General features: G+C 35.1%; 1 long non-coding RNA gene across 4 annotated transcripts in view; it reads right to left on the bottom strand.

The window, feature by feature from the left end:
* Window positions 1-18,919, bottom strand: part of LOC105482728 (uncharacterized) — a 65,414-nt gene extending 46,495 nt beyond the window's left edge. For all 4 annotated transcript variants that reach the window (XR_011619433.1, XR_987818.2, XR_011619437.1 and 1 more), the window contains exon 1: window positions 18,683-18,919. This is a non-coding gene — a long non-coding RNA (uncharacterized lncRNA). The remainder of the gene's footprint in view (window positions 1-18,682) is intronic.
* Between the last annotated feature and the right edge of the window lie 3,453 nt (window positions 18,920-22,372).

Raw genomic sequence — 22,372 nt, 5'->3', positions numbered from 1 at the left:
TTCAGGTCTGAGGAAATAAGAGAAATCGAACACCTCAAAGACTAGGACAAGGATCTTTAGTTCAACGCCTCAGCAGTCAGCTTTGGCATATGTGAGAATGTAAAAGAGGGTGGTACACCTTTTGCTTTGAATGTTTCACCAATTGATTCCCCTGGCTGCCTTCCCAGAATCTATGAGTATCATAGTCCCTTAATGAAGGCTTCATCGCATTCTTTTGAACTGATTCCTGCCAAAATCAAAGAAGCACAGCAGAAACAAAAACACTGCTGTGATGTTAGAAATCACGATTGTTAACTTTGAAAAGAAATCTTGGTATGCAGGTTAGAACAATATCCAAGTGGTTCAAGTAGTAGACTGATGAATTCACCGGAAAACTCTCTAAAAAATGAAGTGGGTGGGAAAGAATAATACTCTTTGTCTGGGTACCTACTTAGAAAAGTAAAGGAGAATTTAAATATCATGATACCACGGTAAATATTTTTAAGCATTTGCTTCTTGCAGTAAACTTTGTATAAGAATTGGAATAAAAGATGTAAAATAAGGAGTTAGCAATTTTTAGAGTAATCTTTTAACTAAAGTTGAAATACATGAAACACATAAAGAAAAAAATGTAGTGGTTCTAGCAAGGTTGTGCTATTTCTTGAAAAATATATAAATGCAACAATCTTATTTTTAAATTTATAACATCTGTTATCAATACTCTGTTTAATATATATGAAAATACTGAACTCCCGGCCGGGCGCGGTGGCTCAAGCCTGTAATCCCAGCACTTTGGGAGGCCGAGGCGGGTGGATCACGAGGTCAGGATATCGAGACTATCCTGGCTAACATGGTGAAACCCCGTCTCTACTAAAAATACAAAAAACTAGCCGGGCGTGGTGGCGGGCGCCTGTAGTCTCAGCTACTTGGGAGGCTGAGGCGGGAGAATGGCGTGAACCCGGGAGGCGGAGCTTGCAGTGAGCCGAGATCACGCCACTGCACTCCAGCCTGGGAGACACAGCGAGACTCCGTCTCAAAAAAAAAAAAGAAAAAGAAAATACTGAACTAAACATAATGTTTCTGGATTTGAAGGAACCTTAAGGAGCTATTAATAGCACCTTAGAATATGTTCTTGTTCTAGATTTCTCCCTTTGAAGCTAATTACTGATATAAGTAATAGCTGTCTTTCTCATTTTTAAGACTTCCTTCAATTTATTTTAGTATATATAACTAAATTATATTATATGCATCATTTAATGATAAAGCCACTATATCTGATGCTATTGTATGGATTACATCTGGTGAAAATTCTCATTTTATATTAATTACCAAATTCACCAATTAGCTGCAGATTTCTAGTTCTGCTGTGGGGTGAGTCAGATAAGTGCTCTGTGCCACATTTATGTGCTATAGCAGGTCACCAAAATAACTTTATAATGATCTCCGTGTAATGCCAACATGATCCCAAATAATGCTTAATATATATACCTTTAGGGTGAATGTATGAGCAGATGGTTACTCCTCTGCCCTATGCTCTGAATACAACTGCCTTTCTTTAGAAAATATATTCAGTGAGACTTTGCACCATTTAGTGTATCACTCTAATCATATACTCCTTGTTATGATCTATTAACTGTTCACATTCTTCACACTAGCCTTGTGCCCCTTAATGATAAGGACCATGCCTCTCTCTCATTCTTTTATTTCCAGTCCCATTACCAACCCTGACACATTACAGACTCTCAATAAATGCTTTTTAATACATGAATAAATGAGTGAATGCATGCATGGATGCTTAGAATGACCCAGGCCAAACATGCAAATGGAAAATTTGTTTTAGTAGGCTGCTTCTTTTGCTTTCCTTTACACCTGTGTTTATATTAAAATTCACATCATCATAAAACCAGGGTGCGAATCACAACACTCAGCAAGATTACAGAGATGGATCTATTTTTAAAATAAAGGAGAAAAACAGGATGGAAAAGCTTTCGTAGGTACGGGTAGCACTATTTAGAAAAGAAAATAACTTTGCTATTATTGCAGACTTATTAATGTTTGCAGTTTTCCTGATTATTCTAATGCAAACCAAATGGCATTTAATTTGGGAGAAATTGCTCTGGACGTGCAATCTAAAGAGGCGAGAAATGAAATAGACTTTCTTTATGCAGTGTTTGGGATGTGGTTAAATTATTTTAGGATGTTCAACAATATAGTGTAAATTCAAATCCTGTGGGCAAAGCTAAACAAGCAATGCTAGGCAGCTTAGCCACTTAATCTTTTGGTGTTCAGTCTGTTGGGTCTGTGCTGTGAAATGGCTCCTGTGGCTTTCATGTGGAAAATGAGAATGTTCTGTAACGGCTGATGTGGGAATAAAGAAGTAAATACAAGGAAACTCTTACAAGCTTTTAATATTAACTGCACTAAGTAAGTGTAACTAACTGCATTAAGTTATTGATTTATCAGGGCTTGACCAAATACTATTTCCCTTTATCCTTTTTGGGGACAAGGACAAAAAGTACAAAAAAAAATTCAATGAGCCAGTTGTTAACTGATGAACGTACTGATTATTCATCTAGCTATCGTAGGAGAATGTCCATGGGGCCATTTACGATGGCTGGAAAACTGACTGAGTTTTGATCCTGATTGATCCTTATTGATCCTGATCATTTAATGATTGAAGTACCGATAAATACAACTTTTCTAGAAATTTTGTAGCACTCTATCTCCTCAATAAATGAAATTCGATAGGATCATTTGGACTGAAACCACAAATTTCAAGGAGTTGCCTCATTACTTTTTATTTTCCCCTTTAAAATATTACTAAGTTTCTTTAACCCTGGTTTATAATGATGGAAAAGAAACACAGTCTGTTTTCCATGGCTAAAGGAAATAAACTATTAACTGGTAAATAAACAGTAGATTGGTGTTTAGGGATGGATTTTAACACGATATATTTAGGACATGCAAAGGACACTTAGATTTCAGTCACATTTGGGTAGGTTCCAGACCCTATTAAAACTGACAATGAGAGTAACTTTATTTACGTAGAAGCATGAAGGTCTTCTTGGGGTCTTGTCTGTAACTGCCATACTCAAAGGAGCTGCAGTATCCACTCTCTCAAGTTGGTGATTAGACTTTTAGACCATTTCAAAGGATGCAGAGGGGGTTTCTCTCTAAGTTTCTAGGGCTTTTAAGCACAAATCCCAATTGTGAACTTCAACGCACTTGAATCCTGATTACCTTTTCAGTCCCTAATTACCCAGGAATCAGGTTATTGGCAGGAACTGTTAAAAACAACAAAAACAGAAAACAGTGTATATTGTTTGCTGTCTGAAGAATGAATTGACCTTCAGTTTGTGAACATCGCATAAATTATTTGGTGTGTCAGAAACATCCCTAGCCTTACGCCCCCCAAATAACAAGCAAAACAAAACACACACAAAACAGGTTTATCTCTCCAACTTGCTGTCCTCTTGAGACCTAGACATGTTTAGGCTGAGAAAGTCAAGTCTTCTGACCATCAGATATTTAAGTTACTCGTGATGCATATTTGTGAATCAGGTCTTTGAATGGCTTTTTTTCTAGTATCTCATTGCTAGTACAATCCGTTAAAACAGAATTCCCCGCCATATCATTGTTTTTTTCTATGAACCATACTAAGAGAATTTCCACAACTGGATTTTCTTGATGACAGGGACTATATCTTATAATTTTCCACATCTTAAAGTTTTGTATATCCTTTCTAAAATATAGTAGAAGGTCAATAATAACTTACTAGCTGATATAAAATAAATGTACGTTTGAGTATTTTTAATCCACAGCTCTGATTATCTTCTTAAAGACAAAGCAAAATGTTAGGTTTTGAGATTATATTTTAGAAGTCATAACCAGGGATAGAATTTTCTCTCTCAGAGGGAGGTTTATAAAACAACACAAAAAAAGACTTCTTTTTGTCATTTTATTATTATGGAATATTCATATTTTCATCTCAAAATACACGTTTTCACACTCATAAAAAAATTGCATTTTGGCCCGGAGCGGTGGCTCATGCCTGTAATCCCAGCACTTTGGGAGGCCGAGACGGGCGGATCACGAGGTCAGGAGATCGAGACCACCCTGGCTAAAAGGGTGAAACCCCGTCTCTACTAAAAATACAAAAAAATTAGCCAGCGTGGTGGCGGGCACCTGTAGTCCCAGCTACTCAGGAAGCTGAGGCAGGAGAATGACGTGAACCCGGGAGACAGAGCTTGCAGTGAGCCGAGATCGCGCCACTGCACTCCAGCCTGGGTGACAGCACCAGATTCCGTCTCAAAAAAACAAACAAAACAAAACAACAACAAAAAACTTGCCTTTTGTCAGCCTTAATACATTTGCACTGTAATTTTTTCTATGACTGTATTGCTGTTTGCAATGTTTCCAAGGCTTTGGCCCACTTAAATAGAGAGGTTTTGGATATAAGTTGTAAAGGTCTAATGGATTGTAGACTGCAGAAATGTATTGAAGAAATGTTGAGAGAATATTAGATGGAAATATTGAATGTCCAGTTAATCACTTTAAAGAATAATATTTCAAAATTACATTGAGAAGATCACCTCCAGCCATTTACCTAAGGTATCATTAATATTCTCAATAACAGCAATGAATACAGCATTTTTTTTTGTTTCTCTACTCTTTCTCAGTAGCATACAAATATAATATTGTAATTTGCAACTAAAAAAGAGTGACTATTTTCATTCTACTTACCCTTCCAATTGCTACCTATTTTGTATTGCTCCCAATTTCTTTTGTTTGCAAAATTCCCGGAAAAAAATATGTGTACTGGCTGAAAAATTTCTCTCCTCCCATTCTCTCTTGAGCCCATGCCATTCAGACTTTGGCCTCTCCTAGTACAAAGAAACTGCTCATGCCAAAGCCAACATTGACCTCCATAATATTAAATCCAATCGTCATTTCTGAATCAGGTGATCTCTGTCTCCTGATAAACTTTCATTACTTGGCTTCTGGGGAACCATGCCCTCTAGGTTTCTACTTCTCTGTCTGATTCATCTTAGTCTGAGTTGCAGATTCTTCCCATATCCCCAAGCTCTTAAAGCTTCATCTTTGGAGAGCATCTCTTTTTCATCAACACTTACATCTTTATTGAACTCATTAGGTGTTATGGGATTAAATACTATCTATACACCCATGACTCCCAAATATTTAACTCTAGACTCAACCTCTTCCATGAACTCCACACACATGTATTTAATTACCTACTTGGAACCTTCTCACCTCTACCCAGCACCTCAAACTTGGCGTATTCTACCCAATTTTCTACCCACACATCTCTTTTAGCAGACGTCATCATCCTAGTTAATATCTATTTTAGTAGCTTGAGCCAAAACCCATTAATTTACTCCACACTTACCTCATGGTCTTACACTATACATCCAAAATTTCAGCAAACTCTGCTGGCACAATGCTCAGAAATATCAAGAATCCAACCTTTACCACCACCTCAGCTATTATCATCCTGGTTCAGACTGCCATGATCATCTCGCCTGGATTACTGTGCTAGCCTGTTCACCCATCTTCCTACTTGTGCCTTTGCCTATTATTTTAGGCTGGATTCCCTCTCAGGAACATCTTGAATGAAAATTTTAGTACCTGTTTGGGAGATGATACTGTTAGGAGGTAGTACTAGGAAACCCCACAAAGGAGTGCAGAAATGAGAAAGAGAAAAAAAACAAAATGAATGAATGGTTATTATTGAACACAGTAGGCAACTGAGGTTTGATCTCTCTGGTGAACTCTAGGAGACATACAGCCTGTCCTATTGGGTATTCTGGGGCACAGGGATCACTTGACATTTCCCTCCAGTCCCATATGGACTGGATGGGCTCCAAGGGTCAAAGGAAATCCTTAAGCGAAGTCAGAGGCAGCATCTTCCGCATAATTTGTGGGGCCAAGTGTCAAATGAAAATGGGAGGCCCCTTGTTAAAAATGATTAAGGATTTCAGGAAGGTGACAGCAATGCATGAAACCAAGGCCCTTCTGAGCATGAGACCCTATGCAACTGTATAGGTTGCACATCTGTAAAGTCACAGGAACTGGCATTAGGGATGTGTTGAGACAGAGTGCACAGGAATGATGAATACCTCAGTGATGTGAGTGGGCTACCATCAGAGTCTCCTACAATCCACCCAAATGCACTCAACTACAACTCTGATTATCTCTTTTAATTGGATGTCCAGAAAGGGAATTACCAGATAAAAGCCTATAAATGTGTTTATGTCTCTGGAAATCAATTGCCAAATTCTATATAGGAAAATTACATGAATATTCCTGACAGTAGCTCTGTTCACTGTATCTTTACTAAGGTGAGTATAATTTTTCTTTATTTATATAAATTTGAAGGTGTCAAAAATGGCATTTCAAAGTTGTTTCTACCGTGCATTGTTTTTGCTAAAGATAATATGGAGAATATTTGCATATATTTTCGGTCATTTGTATTTTGTATCTAAAATTCATGTGAAAATGCAAAGGAGCCACAAAAGCTAAAATAATTTTGACAAAAAAAAACACTTTGTACTTACACTACCTGATTTTAAAACTTACTATAAAGCTACAGGAATCAAGACACTGTGGTGTTGGCATAAATTTGGCATCAATGAAAAGGATGAGAGTTCAGAAATAGATGCACACGAATATGATCAATACATTTTGGGCAAAAAGTGTGAAGGAAATACAATGGAAAAAAGATGGTCTTTTCAACATATGGCAATGGCACAATTGCATATCCATATGTAAAACAACAAAAACAAAACTTCGCCCTTAGCTTAGACCATATAGAAAATGTGGTGGCCGGGCGCGGTGGCTCAAGCCTGTAATCCCAGCACTTTGGGAGGCCGAGACGGGTGGATCACGAGGTCAGGAGATCGAGACCATCCTGGCTAACCCGGTGAAACCTCATCTCTACTTAAAAAAATACAAAAAACTAGCCGGGCGAGGTGGCGGGCGCCTGTAGTCCCAGCTACTCGGGAGGCTGAGGCAGGAGAATGGCGTGAACCCGGAAGGCGGAGCTTGCAGTGAGCTGAGATCCGGCCATTGCACTCCAGCCTGGGCGACAGAGCGAGACTCCGTTTCAAAAAAAAAAAAAAAAAAAAAAAAAAGAAAATGTGGTATCTATCTATCTATCTATCTATCTATCTATCTATCTATCTGTCTATCTATTTATCTATCTATCGATACAGCCTGTTTACCCATCTGCCTATTTGTACCTTTGCCTACTGTTTTAGGTTGGATTCTCTCTCAGGCTCTCAAGAACAAACGTTGAATGAAAATTTTAGTACCTGTTTGGGAGGTGATACTATTGGGAGGTGGTACTAGGAAACACCCCACAGAGGAGTGCAGAAATGAGAAAGAGAAAAAATTATATATCCATATATATATACGTGCACACACACACACACGCGCACACACACACACTAGGGAATACTATGCAGCCATAAAAAAGAATGAGATCATGTATCTGCAGGTACATGAATGCAGCTGGAGGCTATCATCCTTAGCAAGCTAACATAAGAATAGAAAACTAAATACCACATGTTCTCACTTATAAATGGGACCTAAATGATAAGAACTTATGACCACAAAGAAGAAAACAACAGACACTGGGATCCACTAGAGGGGGAGAAGGGGAGGAGGGAGAGAAGCAGAAAAGACAACTATTGGGTATTGAAGTTAATAGCTGGGTGATGAAATAATATGTACAACACACCCCCATGACACATATTTACCTATGTAACAAACCTTCATATGTACCCCCAAACAGAAAATAAAAGTTTTTTAAAAAAAAATTAACTCAAAATGAGTCACAGAATTAAAATAAGACTGAAAAGTATAAAACATCCAGCTGAAAACAGAAAAATTTTAGAGACAACAAAGATTTCTGAATAGAACATAGCACAAATTATTAAAGAATAAGTTGAACTTCATAAAAATTAATATGATAACTTTTCACCTTCAAAAGTCACTGCCAAACAAATGAAAAGACAAGCTGCAGACTGGGATAAAATATCTGCAAAAGGCATACCTGATAAAGGGCTTCTTTTAGATATAAACATTTTATAACACAATTAATAAAAAGACGATCTAACAAAAATCGGCAACATATTTGAGAAGACATTTATCAAAGATGTATGGATTGCAAATAAACAAAAGAAATGGCCCTCAATATCACTGGTCATTAAACAAACACAAAATCACAATGAGATACCACTACACATCTACTGTTACGTCTCCAGTTAGAGAAACGAACAAAGTCATGTGTTGGCAGAATGTGGTACAAATGGAACTCTCATGTATTACTGTTGGAAATGTAAAATGCAACAGCCACTTTAGAAAACATTGTCGTAGTTTCTTATAGAGTTAAACATACAATTATCATGTGACCCAAAAATTTCATCCTTAGATAATTTATTCAAGACAAATATTAATAAAAACATACCCCCATACATGGACTTGAACTTGAATGCTCACAGCAGTTTTAAGCCAAAAAGCTGAAAACAATCTAAATGTCCATCAGTTTCTAAATGACTAAGCAGATTGTAGCATATCCACAGAAATGTTACTCGTCAAGAAGAGTACTGATGAGGCCACAATATATATACATCTCAAGTAGTATGCTTAATGAAAAATATATACTGTATCATATTAAATACATAGCAAATTATCTTAGCATCATTATCTTTCCCATTGATTTATGATGATTTGATACTCTATTACATTGTGTGCGTGTGTGTCTATTTCAAGACTCATTTTTCATTTTATCTGTCAGTTTACATGCCAGTAACCCTTCTTAATGTATAGTTTTGTATGATATTTAATACCTTTCACGTCAAATTCTCTCATGAAATTCTTCTTTTACAAGATTTCCCAAGTCACTTTTTTTTTGAAGCGGGGTTTTGCTCTATCGCCCAGGCTGGAGTGCAATGGTGTGATCTTAGCTCACTGCAGCCTTGAGCTCGTGGGCTCAAGTGATAGTCCTGCCTTGGCTTCTCAAAACATTGGGATTACAGTCATGAGCTGTTGCACCCAACCCCAAGTGAGTTTTAATAGCTTTGGCTTTCAGATGATGTTTAAGATAATTTTACCAAGTTAATAGAAAAAAGCTGACAACAATAAATTACCAAACTACCTCCAAATGATTTCTCAATAAAAATTGTGATAAATTGCGGATTACTTTAGAATAATTAAGATTTTCAAATCGGTAAGTCCTTCAATTATGATATATAATATATTTCTTGATTTAACTAACTACAGTAAATCCTCCCTTAGCTGTGGGTAGATACGTTCCAAGTCCCCCAACGGATGTCTGAAACCAAGGATGCTACCAAACCCAATTGCCATCCATTGGAACAGACTTCTGTTCATGTCTTCCACACACAAATTTACTGTCTTTTTCATCTTAACTAAATGCCCACCAAGCACTGCGGCCTTAACTTTTTCAGTGTGAGGTACGTCAGCAAAACTAGCATGCATTTCTTTTTGCTTCTTTGCAATTTCACAGATAGAAGATTCATTTTTACTCTAGATCTTAGTAACCTCCGCATATAATTTTTGAATTTATTTAGTCAAGAAATTTGACCTTTTCATTTGATGCCTTCTCTTTAGCATAATTGCTAGTATCACCACTCTTGTGCTTTGAGGCCATTCATAAGTAAAATAAGGGTGACATGAACACAAGCAACCACAACAGTCAATCTGAGTCCACACATGGCAGCTAAATGACTAATGGGCAGGGAGTGTTTACAGCATAGATAACCGGTGGAAGAGAAGATTCACGTCCCAGGAAAGATGGAGTGGGAAGGTGTGAGATTTCATCATGCTACTCAGAACAGTGTGCACCTTAAAGCTTATCAATTATTTCTGGAATATTTTATTTAAAATTTTTAGATCACAGTTCACCATGGTTAACTAAAACCATGGAAAGTGACACCATGAATAAGGGGGACTACTGTATATTTTCAGGCTTAGGTAACTTGTTAATTCCTATCTATGTATACAGATTTATATGCATATACATTTCAAATGTATTTATGTAGTGTGCACAAACACCTGTATGTATGCTACAGATTTTAAATTGATATTATCCATATACATTGTATAAGTTTTGTTGCGTTTTCCACATTACATTTTCCAAATGGTTATTGAAATATATAGGAATTCTTTTTTGTCTATTCATTTTTGTTCTAGTAAATTCAGTATATTTTCTAAGTAGTTCTAAATAATGTATCTGTTATTTCTGTTGCTATATGTTATTTTATCTTAAAAAGTAACAATTTTGGCTGGTCACAATGGCTCACGCCTGTAATCCCAGCACTTTGGGAGGCCTAGGCAGGCAGATCAGGTCGGAAGTTCCAGACCAGCCTGACCAACATGGAGAAATCTCATCTCTACTAAAAGTACAAAATTAGTTGGGCATTGTGGTGCATGCCTGTAATCCCAGCTACTCGGGAGGCTGAGGCAGGAGAATCACTTGCATCTGGGAGGTGGAGGTTGCTTTGAGCCAAGATGGCACCATTGTACTACAGCCTGGGCAGCAAGAGCGAAACTCCACCTCAAAAAAAAAAAAAAAAAAAAAGAAGAAGAAGAAGAAGTAACAATTTTTACTTTTTCCTTTCTAATCATCATAAGTCTTATTTCTGTTACCAACCTCGCTGCAGTGAATAGAGCATTCAGAACATCAGTCTTACTCCTGATTTTAATAGAATTCCTGGAAAAATTTGCCATTAGTAAGAGGTTAGGGAAGATGTTAAAGAAGAATCCTTATTGAAGCAAGTCTAGGGATGGGGGTTAGCTTTTATCTAATATCATTTTAGCATTGAACTAGGAGTTTGTCCAGATCACAGCATGGACAAGAATTATACCAGAAACACGGATGAGGCTGCTTACACGTTAGCATCCTATTGAAGAAGAAAACAAGCAGTGCAAATAATGCACATAATATTAAGGGTATGTGAAAGCGGCAGCTCCTTGATGCCTTCCCACTTAATCAGAGTGAGAAGATGGCTATCCTGAAGGAGTCTAGGACTAGAAGTTCCCAGTTTGGGCGTGAGGTGAAGCTGGAACAGGGAGAAAGGGGACATGTAAGCACTCAAAGTCCATTCTATTACCACATGAAAGCATTATGCACTGCCGTGATATATTTTCAAATTCTATTTCTTCATATATCATTGTTCTTACTTGAGTGTTCAGTATAGTATATCTGGACACAGCCTAACACAAGAAACTATTAAAGTTCCCATATTTTATTTATTCAAATATATACAATGTATTATAGTAATGTATTGCCTTAAAGCTAAGTGAGCTTTTCATTCTTTATAGAGTTTTTACGTGGTTAGGGTAGATATTGTTTAATTTATAATCCAAATATTTTATAAAATATTTTGACAACAAAAGCAGATTTCTCAAGTTTTACATATTTGTGTTAAAATTTTGGCAGCAATTGGCATTAGGGTTTTTAGAGCTTCTGAAATAAACTTGAATTTTTTCATCATAGTTGATGCTCTGGAATAGATGGTAGGATAAGGGAAATACCTATATCTTAGAAAAACTGTGACAGTATAAACCTAAATATTTTTTGATGATGTTTGATTTTCAGTCTCCTCCATGATAATTCATCAGTATAGTTTGCTTTTCTTGAATAAATATTTATTTCCTAGAAAATTACTCTGTTTATTGAAAATTTCAAATATTTAACACATATTTTCAAAAAGTAAACGTACAATTTAAAACAAAAACTCCATCTTTGTTGCTATAGTTTCTTCTTTATAATTTACTGGGTCATGTTTTATTTTTCTAATTCATTAATTTGTCTTTATATTTGGTATTATTTTTCCTTGCAATTGCTTTTGTTGCTGTTCTGGCTTTCAATTCACATCTTTAATTGAACTTTAAATATTGATTTTAATTACCTTGGCTAACTTTTATCAAAATGTTTTACTCTCATTAATTCCTATATAGCTTGTATTTATATCTTTAACGTTTAATTTTTTTGTCAAATTTTATGAGAACATTGTTTAACCTCTATTTTATTTATTTACTTATGCTTCAATTTCTGCTTTTATTAACAGACATTATAACATGGAATCTTTATATTTCTATCTGGTAGAATTTTCCTTCTTGTTTAGTCCATGACTGATTATTAAAAATAATCCAATTAATTAAAAATAATTATTATTATTAAAAATATATTGAAATTAAGATATAATCCCTATATTCCTTAAAGTTGAAAAAACCCATCAATTAAAGTGTTGATCAAACTGCCTTTCTGCCAAAAATTCTATCTTTTAAATATTAATTATTATCTTTGTTTACCTTTATTTGCCTAATATCATCCATATCTTGTCTGCTGCCATGGTAACTATAAATCTGTTGATTATCAATTATAAACAGGAGTTGTCCATGCATTTAAGTTTGGACCTTTAGGGGAATCTGTATGCAAAGAGATAATGTATTAGATATTTCCCTATCATTTTATCATTTAAATAATATAGGGCACAGAAATAAACAAAAGCACCAAAAGTCAAAATTATCTGTAATTACCTTTAGTTTGCCTACAACATCTGTATTCAGAGTGCAGATATAGGGCACTATGTATGATTTAATGTGAAAGGCAACATCTTGGAGTTTTAGAAATTCCTGTAAAAATTTAAAAAAAAAAATCTTCATGATACCCTGCAAACAAATAGTAAAACAGAAATGATATATTAGATGAAAGATATATATCGTCCTTCTTTTAGAGGGTCAGTTCAGTTTCACAGAAATGCGGAAAGTTGACAGGATCAACAAAGTGTTTTTCTTTTCATGTTAAGTCATCTCATTTGCCAAATAGATCCCATTAATTAAGTAGAGCAACCACAAGGAGAATAAAACAGTTAAAGAAAAATAAAGCACTTTTTAAAAAGTTGTCATGGACAAGCAGCTATTTTTAGTGACTGGTTATATAGTCACAGCTACTACTTAGTCCAGTGATGAGACAGTGAAAACCCAAATTTAGAACGTTTACACTGTAGCTCAGTGATGAGACAGTACCTGTCCAACATAATTTTCATATCTTCGTACCCAGACAGGAGTTTTCTTTTCTTTTCTTTTCTTTTTTTTGGTTTTTATACTACAGAACAATGGTGAAACTGTTATAAAAAGCTCCTGCTGCTACTTCTGAGCTAGCTGTGCTACAGTAAAAAAAAAATAAAAAATAAAAATAAAAAACAAAAACCACAACTCGCTTTAGAACTGAAAGACAGGTTTGAGATTTAGTTCTGACACTACTAACAGTTTGACATTGAGAAAGCCATTTAACCTCTAAGTTTCTGTTATATTACTTGTAATATGAGAAACTTTAGGAAAGAGACAGAAACATATTTAAAGAGACCCTCCTCTTTTCTAGACTCAGTATCAGGAGATTCTTAAACACTCTCTTATGTAATCTACACAGTAATTAAAGTGTTATGTGTGATTAGTGGCAATTTATAGATTTTGAAATTAATATTCCATAAGTTTAGAACTAAGCTATTGGTCACACAACTACTAAATATTTTGGATCTAAACTGTGGTCTGACTCTGAAAACATGTGGACATACTGTGTTAGGGCATGAGGAACCAAAAGGAAACTCTAGAAATAGCAGAAATGAAGAAATCACTGTTTGGCTTTAGTAGCTGACTAAACATTGTGGATAAAATCAGTAAACTTGAAGATAGGTCAAGAGAAAAATTCCACACTGAAAGAGAAAGGGATGATGATGATAATAACGTAACAATAATATCAACAAGAAACTAGTGTATGAAATATGTGGGAAGTATAAAATAATCAAAAGTACTTGCATTTGGATTCCCAGAAGGCTGGAAGAGAGAGAGACAAGGGGGCAGAAGAAATATTTGAAGACATAACAGGCAATAACTTACAGAACCTAACGAAAACTTCAGCTCACAAACCCCAGAATTTCACGGAGTCCCAAGAGTGATAAATACCAAGAAGCAACATTAGCTAGAAAACAATAAAATGACATTTAAAAAGTGTTGGTAGAAATTAAAAAAAAAACAAACTGTTAAATATTCTATATATAGTGAAAATATCCTTTTGTATTAAAAATATATATTTATATTTTTAATATTTAAAAAATCATTTTTAAAGTGTTAAAGCAAAACAAAGCTAATTGCAAACAGAAAAAAAAATGGAATAAAATTGTTTCTACTTGACCTGTACTTTAAAAGATATTAAAAGACAATTCTTCAGATGAAAGAAAAACATTACCATATGAAACTTTGACTCTTCAAGGCAAGAATGAAGAACAGCAGAAAGGGTGAGTATTTGGGCAAATATTGAAGGCATTTCATAGTAGATCTATTTACATAATAAGATATATTATGATGCTATAGTAGATCTATTGATGCCTCCACTCCCCCAGTTTAATTCTTTGTTTGTGTTTGTATATTAATGGCCCCCAATTAATCACGCCTCCCAGTATTAATGCTCATGAGAAGTCTCTTCTCAGATTCACTCAGTGTTACCATGTGACTTTCTTTGGCCAGTTAACATACATGACATAAGCAGACACTCAAAAAGAGCTGGCATATAAAGGCTAGTCCTGGAATTCTTCGTGGAGTCCAGCTCCATGTTGTTATAATGAGGTTACCTTGAGACAGACCTCGGAGGAGGAGAGGCCTTTTTGAGCATTCCAGCTCCAGCCAAGCTCTCAACTGAATTCAGCCATTTGACCCAAACTAACATCACAGAGAGTAGAATTGCTTAATTGAGCACTGTCCAACTCCTGACCAACAAGATGTAAAAAATCAATAAATCATCATTGTTTTCAGCTACTAACATTTTTTTCTGGAGCAGATACATAGCTATAGAAATTGAATTGTGTGATAAGATTCTTATCTTGCTCATGAAGTAGGATATATTAGTTAAGGTAGACTGTGATAACTTAAAGGTGAACATTTTAATTTTTAAGTAACTATTAAAACTTCGTAGTAAATGTAGCCCAAAAAAATCAATAGAAGAAATAGAATACTGAATAATTTCCAATTAATTCTAAAGACATCAGGAAAGGATGAATGGATAAAGAATAAATGGTATAAAAAGGAAAAGAGAATGCCTGCCAAGATGGCAAGTTTAAATACAAAATATCAACTAATATAATAAAAATAAATTACCTAAACCCTCAATTGAAGGCAGAGAATGTCAGATTGAAAAACAGAACAGGACTTTTCTAAATTTTGTTTATAAGAAACAGATGTAGATGGTATTAAGAGATACATAATTTAAACATGTCAGATACAGCTAATGCAGTCATTTGTTGGAAATTTGTAGCCTGAAATGCCTGTTAGAAAAGATACGCTAACAATTAATATGCTAAGCGTCTAACTTAAGAAATTTGAAAAAAAGAAAGGAAGAAGTCTAGAAAATGTGGGAGGAAGAAAATAATAAAATAGAAAACAAAAATGCATTCAAGAGGATATAAAATGTAGTTCTTGGAACAACTAGAAAAAGCTACAAATCTCTGCAAGATTGATTAAAAAGAAAGTGATAGAAGACAAAAATAACCTATATAAGGAATGAAAAGGACACAAATTAAGATAAGGCAAACAGTTTCAATAAGGGAGAAACACTGTGAACAACTTACGGAATTTTATTTGACAATCAGGTCAAATAAAAATTTTATAACACATTATATATTACTAATCTAATTTAATAATATAGAAAATCTTGATGAACGTGTAACCATTACATAAATTGAACCATTTGTTAAAACCTATCTTCTAAAATAAAACAAATCTCTCAGAGATATAAACCTATAGTAACAATTAAGGCAGTGTGACACTGGCACAGGGATAGAGAAGGAAACCTACAAAACAAAATATAGACTCCTGAAACTGACCCCTTAATAAAGCAATACTGAAAGTGACTAGAATCAATGACTGCCCAGTATACACTTTGGAAAGACCAAGTTTTAAATCAGACAAGACGGGTTGGAGTTCGCTTAGGTTCACTTTTTTTCTAGTTTCTTCAGTTATAAAATTGGAAAACAAAACCAAAGAAAAGAAAAACGATGTGCAGTCTTTTTATATGTATTGAATAAAAGGATTTGAGAAAAAAATTGATACTTAACACATTCTCAAGTAAGTAATGTCACTGTTCTCTTCAACTGAGATCCCCACACATTAAAGGAAAGGATGCTGGATTAAAGAGAAGGTAAGTAAGAAAAATGAGACAATTCACATTTATTATTGTGTTCTTCCTTTATCTGTGCATTACTTTCTTTGTGTTTTTGACGGTTTCACTGATTTATAAAAGTTAAAATTAGCAAAGCGAAACCTAGATTTGATCAGTAAGAATATAACTAGTTTTCTCTCTTTTAAATTTTCCTCTCCCTCATCCCTCCCTTCCTTCCTTCCTTCCTTTGAAAATGATTGCTACAGTTTTCATGAAAAACACGTAGTGAGTCATGATATGAAAGCATGCCTTAGGCAAGGGACAGAGGGACTTTGAGAAGTCTCAGAGTCATTGTACAATCCAAGAAGCTGTTTTATTGCCCACTGTTTGCGTGTTAAAATATTCCCAGTTGAGAGCTGGGATAATAACTCCCAATGATAATTTTTATTAATTAATTTTTTGTTAGAATTTAAAAAAAATTATGTCTTTTGTTTTAAAAGCCTCAGGACATAAACGGATTGTAAACAAATCATTAATTAAACATTCTAAACAACCAACAGCAACATTAGTAAAATGATGAGGGGAAATTAAGCTTTTAGGAAAACACTGTACCCAGTAGACAAACTATCTTGTTCATTAAGATCAAGATCAAAAATTGTCAGCTTGCTTAAAATTCAATACTGGACACCTATAAGTGTGTCAGAGAAGCCTATGCAATAATGTTAGATTTCTGAGCTATTCAGCAATTCTTGAGGTTCTGAGAATGCCAAATGCTCACGTGCTACTATTTTGACAGAGTTATAGAGACCCTGAATTAACCTTATAAAGAGATTCCTGTTTTTTCGTGACAGGGATAGATTTGACACCTTGTGGCTTACCATTATCTGCCTTGAGAGTGTTCCAGCTCTGTGAACTTTTTCTAACAAGCTGAAGCAGGGAGTTTTCCGAATACATCCAAGTTATATGCAGTAATATTTCTTTTGTGAATAATAGATATGACATTTCCACCAGGCAATTTAATATGCCATGGTGAGATTAATGAGCAAACATCTAATAAGTTTGTTATTATTATATTCCTCTTTGCATTAACAAAATAGAACAATAGTTTAACAATGTGTTGCCACAATCTTTTTCACATTAATACATCTTCTCATTTCCATTTCTACTCAGTGTCCTGTCTCAACTCTCACCTAATACGTTGAGAATAAAGAAGAAAGAAAAAAAGGAATTAGCAGGTATTTTGTACTTAACATATACCAGGAAAAATGCTCTTTTCCTCTTTACTATCTTATTCCATACTTAAAATAGTTTTATGTGATAGTCCACATACTCTTCTTCATACGAATAAATAAAAAGTAAAACTCAGAAAGGTTATGCCACCCTCCAATGTCACACAGCAAATAAACTGCACAGTGGAGATTCGAGTCCCAGATCGTGAGACTGCAAAAGCTAGGCAGAATATTCAACCAGCACTCATTTTGCATTTCCCAGTCATTGTGTGATATCTTATAATGTCTCAAGCAATTAAATCCTATGGATCCTCATTCTAACCTTGAATATCAGAAAACTTTAAGCCAAGAATAATAAATAATTCACACTTCTTCTAGGTCAAGCCAGATTTATTCCCTAGTAGTAAAGCTTTGAGCCTGATAGTATAAGTAGCGTCTTAATTTAAAGATGAGGGTAAAGAGGTATAAAAAGGGTAAAAAACTTACACAAGGTTACATAGATGGTCAATGTTAGAACTAGACTGGATCTTCTAATGGTTATGTTGTATACTGCCTTCACGACATAAAGCAGCAGAGGTAGTTTTAAAAGTGACTAAGAACTTTAATTTTCATTTCTGTTCACATTATTCCAATTATATTTTTTCTGATAAGATACATAGTATGTTGACATCTAGGCTGGGAGTCACTGAGTTACCGCAGCCTAATCTTTGCACAGAGGATGAGAACGCATGGTATATTTTTCTATACTTAAGATCATGTTTGAAGCTAAAAGGAACTTGCAAATTCAAGTAGGTTAGCTAAAAGAAAAAATAGTACATAAAAAATAACTTAAACTCTCCTGATGCCAGAAATACAGTTTTATATTTTAGTTTTTGAAATTGTTTTTGGAATATCATTACCCAAATATATTACCAAGCAAATGAAAGTAGTTTTAATCTCTCCTATAATGAAGCAAATACTTAAACATTATTTTAAAAGTTATTTTTGATCAAACTAATACTTCACGCATTATAAATTAAAAAGGATTATGACTTATCCAGTAGCCCTAATAGCTAATAATAAATATGTTTTTTTCTCTTTTTTTGATGTACAATTTATAATGGTGAAATTATAATGAATTTGTTTGTCTCATGCTTCTTTCAGTTAATGTTCTAACACAGGAATTTCTCTGTTTTGTTATCCATTGCTGCATAGTAGATTACCTCAAAACCCAGTGGCTTAAAACAATAAAAAATTGCTCAAAATTTCTGTGAATCAGGAATCCTTAGTTTACCTGAGTGGTTCTGGCTCAGGGTCTCTCATGAGGTCACATTCAAGGTGTCAGCCAGGACCACAGTCATTTGGCAACTTCACTGAGACAAGAATCTGCTTTCAAGATGGCTCACTGACAAAGCTGTTGGCAGGAAGCCTCAGTTCCTCACTGGCTATTGGTGAGAGTCTCCACTTCCTCCCTATGTGGATCTCTCTGTAGGACTACTCAGATGTCCCCACGGTGGCATGGCAGCTGGCTTTCCTCAGAGTGTATTTAAAGGGTACTGAGATGGAAATAATAGTGTCTTTTATGACCTAATCTCAGAAGTCACATGTCATCATTTCTGTTCTACCCTTTCAGTTACATAAGTTGAACCTATTCACCATGGGAGAGGCCCACACGAGTGTGAATATCAGAACACAGGAGTCACTGTGGCTTACCTCGGCTACCACATTATTATTAACAATTTAGAAATACTTTAATATACTGGTATAAAGAACTGCTTCTGTTTTCCAGGAAATAGCTTTTATAGCCCTGGAGTTGAAAAAAATGATTGGTAAATATATGCTATTCACAGGTCAAGGAACACTCGGATCTTGACAGTAGATCCCACATGACCTCTGAGAGTCCTTCTCCTGTAATACCTCTGAGATTGTCATTTCACATAACTGGCATCACTACCTGCTATATTTATTCCCCATTATTTTCTGGGACCACCGCATTATCCTTCAGTGTATTGCCCCCAAGAGATCATCAAAGAGGAGATGAGGTGGGATCCATGTCCTTCGAGTCTATTGGGTCTCAACTCATCTCTGGTGACTGCTTAGAAAACAACAGAAGAAAATAAAAAAGAAACTTTGCCTCATGCCTCCCTCTTCTCTTCATCCTATCCCCCTCAAAACAAGAGAAACACATTCAAGAAGAGGAAGGCTGTGTGTGAAAGTAAACCAACATCTGTATGTGGGAGTCATTCGGAAGTGCTCAGTGAAAATGATATCCAAATATTAGGTATTAATAACATTGGCGCTCATTCTAGGAAAGAAGAACACATTCTCATTCTGTTGTTTTAAAATCCTTGATTATTACATCTTGGAAAGTGAGGATATAGGAGGACCAGAGAGAGTTTATAAACATGGCAATAAGGAAATAGACCCCCTTAGTCAAAGTCAGTTAGGAAACAGTATGCATTACATTGATAATTATAACTGTTCGATTAAAACTGTGGACTTGTTAAAGGTATCCAGTTGGAGGCAAGGTTCTATTAAGGGGCAGTATATGGACAGAGTCCTGACTCTTAGGGCCTAGGCCTTGGTCATTAAACCTTTGAGTTCCTAAATCATCATTCTAATGATAAATTGATTGTGTTACATATTCAAAACTGCTTTCTTCTTTTTTAACAGAATGGTAACACATGCATGTCCACACTCAGTAAGCTCCAGAAATGGTTTTCACTCTAGAAATCCAAGTGAGGTTAGCAGACACATAGCAATTGGGAAACTAAAGGCAAATCATGAAACACTGAGATCAATTTCATATTTATTAAATTTTCTGCCTGTGATTTTATTTCATTTTTTTTGCAGTTTTTCAGCGTCAAACATAAAATGACATTTTCCTGAAACAAATAAAACAATAATCAGTTGTGATCATTAATATAATTCTAACTGTATGCTAGTCACTGCTCTAATTGCTTTACAGATATTATCTCACTGAATCTGCCCAAAGCCCTAAGATTTTTAACCTGGTTTTCTAGATGAAGAAACTGAGACACATACCCATTAAGTTGCCCAAGAGTCACATAGTTGCTAAGCAGAGGAACTAAAATCTGAAAGATGGGAAAGTCTGGGTTCAGAGGTCATAACCTCAAACTCCCCTGTATGCTGCCTCCCAATTACAGAGAAAGTGAGACAAATCAAATCTGTGGAGTTCTTCGAACCTAATTCATTTGATGATAGGCAAACTGTTCACAGTGCTCAAATATTAATTGCCTTACTCTACCATATGTGGAGCATCAGAAAGTTTTCAGAAAAAAATTCGGTATTTTAGGCAAATAGTGATGCATAGGTATGTGATGTAATTCTATTAGAGACCAACATCTGTAATGTGGGTACTCTGCTGTCCTCCTGGTCATGCACATAACAGCAGCACAGGATTGACTTTCATGTGAAAGAGGTCTTAAACCAAAAATAGGTCATTATTTTTCTGTTATATCTTTTTGCGAGAGGTCACTAATTGGAGGATGAATGCCTTTTTGTTTCTGTCTCAGCAGCCTAAGGAAATTTCAGGACTAGACAGTACTTGGATTTGTCTTCCCTCAGACTGAACTTGCAAATGAGGGCAAATATACAAATCATTACATTTAAGAGAAGACAGATCTCTTATCAGTGTCAGAAAAAAATGGAAACTAAAAGCTCATAAAAATGCTAATGATTGTATCTTTCCCAAATGCTCTGGTTTAATACAAAGTTTCTTTTTGATAATACCACTATATAATGCTCTCCTCCCTCTCGCCTGTTAATCTCCATTTCTCAGTGTGAACTTGGAACAAATAACATAAGTCTATAAAAAGATACTCTGAATTATCTTCCAAATATAATACTTAGATAATAATGTGATTGTTGGGAAAAGTAGCATACTTTGCTTGTTAGCAGTGGACTCAGATGTGGATGCTCCTCTGTCCTAGCTCTTCTCTCACCCCGTTACTGCTCTCCAGCAGCAGTGTCTGGGAGCCCGTTGGGCATGTGCTGCACCATGGAGGCCACTCTCTATGCACCCCCATTAGCTTCCGTCCTTCATTTTCAGTAAAGTTCTTTGCCATCATTCCTTTAAAAACCAAACAGAGAGAATTGTTGTTTCTAATTGTGTGGCTATTGTCACCCCTGTAGTTATAAGCCTGGGTTTGCTTAAGTAAATAAATGGGGCCTGATGCACTGAGGCTACCATATTCATTGAGAAGATTTCCATTGAAATCTATGACCTCATCATTTACATACAAGCTAGTTCTGCCTCTTGCTTGAGTAAAATCCATTGACTAAAGTTGAAAAATATAATGGAAAGTAATCAAAGACACAAAACGAATTATGAAGCAATGGTAAGCCATGAGGTAATTTTTTACTGATTCTTAGCAATAAGCCTTTTCCCTAGATAACTGGTATTGTCTTGTTACATGAGATAGAGAAATTCAGTAATCCACAATTAGCCTATTTTTTAGCATAACCTCCCATGAGTGACATCCAATAACCACAATGACCTGATCTATTTCTAAGCCAGTTGGTAAAATGAAGTACCTGCTTACAAATAATGAAAAGCTCCTATTTAAAGTTGTTTGATCTGCTTTTATCCCAGAATTTAAAAAATTTTAAACAATCTGTCAACTACATTTTAAAAAGCTAAGAAAAAATTATGACAGAACAATAATTATACAGCAAATTATAAGATATTTAATTTTAAAGTTGGATGTAGAATTCTATTATATTCGAACTTCATATTTTTGCTTTTGTTAAATTTTTGTTTTGAAAATGGACTTACTGCAAAATAGCATAGCAATTAACAAATACTGTATCTGGTTTTGTTATTGCTCCAAAAGATCATTTATGACCTTAATAAAGAAGCAGTTTTACATAAATATATAATTCTCATTTTGAAGACTCTTTTTTGTTGTTGTTGTTCTGTTTCTAAAATCAGAAAAACAGTGTAGATCAGACAAAAGTGATT

The sequence above is a fragment of the Macaca nemestrina genome, chromosome 1, assembly GCF_043159975.1.
Source record: "Macaca nemestrina isolate mMacNem1 chromosome 1, mMacNem.hap1, whole genome shotgun sequence".
In the NCBI taxonomy this organism is placed as follows: domain Eukaryota; kingdom Metazoa; phylum Chordata; class Mammalia; order Primates; family Cercopithecidae; genus Macaca; species Macaca nemestrina.
Note: the sequence above shows the minus strand (reverse complement) of the source record. Positions and strands in the feature narration are given on the sequence as shown.